The following is a 2,542-nucleotide window of genomic DNA, read 5'->3' as shown; positions in this document are numbered from 1 at the left end:
AACGTAACAACTACACAAACAAGAACCATCGCACTCTGAAAATTATTGCCGAAAAGTATAACATTGTCTTTATTAAAATATATTTACCTGCATATAAAATTGCAATATGATTTAAATCAATTTAAATATAAATACTAGAGTGAATATGATATCCTACCTGTAGCGTCAACCTTTAGGTATAAATACTGCGCAAAATGCAGGTAGTCTGTTTATATGATCTTCTGATAAGAGGGTTCCTGAAACACAACACTGATTTGTATTATTTTGTATCATATATTGTAGGTTACAACGAAATACAAAGAAGTATTCATGAGATATAATGTTGGGAAAACATCCATGTGAAACCTTCAAACGGATCAGATGTGTTAATGTGTTTAGTGAAACATCAACATCGCATTAAAAATGATAGCCTTATAATGATTGATAGCGTAATGCACGGTCTTTTCTTCTTGTGAAGCAGCGGGACAAGTATCTCAAAGTGATAGGCTTATCATTTCTCATATGGAAACTGTGATCATTCTGATAGTTTATCACATGAAATTAATGCATTCCTGTTCTAATTGTGAGTGACAGGTAGATTTAGGCCATCATCTCACATTTACCTGGAATTTCAGACGCTACACAATTTATTTTCATTATTTTACAATACATTTCATTATCTCTTGTCATTGAATTCTTTTATTTTGTTATACTTTATTGCCCAAGTTCTCTATTAGTGATACGATAAAAACAATAAATATCGAATCAACCGTAATCCAATAATAGTCACCTTTTATGTTGTGTACCCCCATGGGAACAACGAGCTTTACATTCGATTACGCACATGTTTTTTTAAATCAAATATTATGCGATTAAGTCATAGCCGTAACACACATAGCCAGGACTGTTTTGAATATCCGGAAAGCGTTCAAGGATATTATGCATTTTGACATTAGAGTTACATTCTAAAACAAAACCAACTTCATGGAACAGTCTATCAGTCGTAATAAGAAGCAGAAAACCGAAATTGCATGTCAAACGTTATCATTTGAAATCCTCAGTACAGTACGAAGATCTACGCCGTATCAGAATGTGTTTCAATTCTTAATAGTTAATGTTTCTTTATTTTCATAATAAATATGACTTTCTGATTGGTCGATTCCTTTTTTTCATATCACTATGAACAAAATCCGAAAAATGACGTTATCGTGGCGTGGCAATAGAAATAGAGGTTGCGTATGGATTTGGGAAAAATAATCCCTTGGAAAATCAATTGAATCGTTCGTATGTGTAAACTTTTTTAATTTTATCAAGTATTCCGAAAAATTTATTATAAGCATTCATATAACTATTTTTTAATTCCAGAACTTATGTTTGCAAACTTTTGTGAGAATCCGCTAGAGTTTACAAACAGAATTTCTTTTATAACCCTATTTGATGAATACAAGAAGTTTACCTACAGATACTAGAATGTTTCTTGTAATATAATATTCATCATGACTGTCCTAGCCGTTTGCTCTTTGCTCTAGTTGTATTCAAACACACCCCAGCCGTCTATGATATAATACTAGTCAACATTACACATCACAAACACAGAGTTCTAACCTGCTACCTTCAGTTCTGTCTTACTAGGGGATATTTTATTAGCATCACCAAGCGTGTTTTAAGTGTGTTTCAAAACAAAAATTACACATCAAGAATGAACCAAAATAGTTAATCCATATCCAAACAAGTTGATAGAGTTGTCTTTCATTAATGATATGTTATCAAAAGTGCACTGTATCGAAGATATCTTTATATCAGGGCAGTTGGAATGTAAGTAGAGACGTAATATAATGGTTTTGAAATACAAAGGAGATATCTCATTTATGATTATTTAAACAATCATGTATTTGTCACATGGTATGCTGTAACTGGACTATAAGTCTATTGAACTATGGGTCTGTTGAACTACGGGTCTGTTGAAGTACGGGTCTGTTGAACAATAAATAAAAAGAATATGCGTGATCATCAGTAATTTATCTGTTAAGACACTTTGGTCCTCAGCAACCTTTGGAAAGAGGACCGATATAACAGGGGATATAAAAATATATTTGTTTTTCATCTCAACACGAACATGTTTTAACCTTTAAGCTAACAAATATCTAGATACTTATTTGTTACATCATCCATTCATAAGATCCTTTTGATGTCAACAATGTATATATCAAACCACGTGTACTCAAGATAATCGAGTTTTATCGTATAGTGTTGCAGAATGGGGAGAAGTAGGTTTAGACTTGAGTAAATGAAAACTAGCAGTATATCATTTTTCCAGTGAGTACTTAAAGCAATCTTTTCACATCACATCATGTTCTAGCCAATTCTTTTTAACTTTTTATAGCAAAAGTTATTTTTTCTGTGAGATTACTCAAATGGAGTGTTCCGTCAGGGAAGGAAAACAATGAATGTCAATTATTCCAATGCTTATTATAAAATTAAACATACATGTATTAAGACTACTTGTGACTCTCATAATAAATATTAAAATAACAGCAGTTCATGTTACATGCTCTGGAAACAT

This window comes from Argopecten irradians, unplaced genomic scaffold, assembly GCF_041381155.1.
Source record: "Argopecten irradians isolate NY unplaced genomic scaffold, Ai_NY scaffold_0511, whole genome shotgun sequence".
NCBI classification, from domain to species: Eukaryota; Metazoa; Mollusca; class Bivalvia; order Pectinida; family Pectinidae; genus Argopecten; species Argopecten irradians.
The sequence above is the reverse complement of the archived record's forward strand: the minus strand, read 5'-3'. Positions refer to the sequence as shown.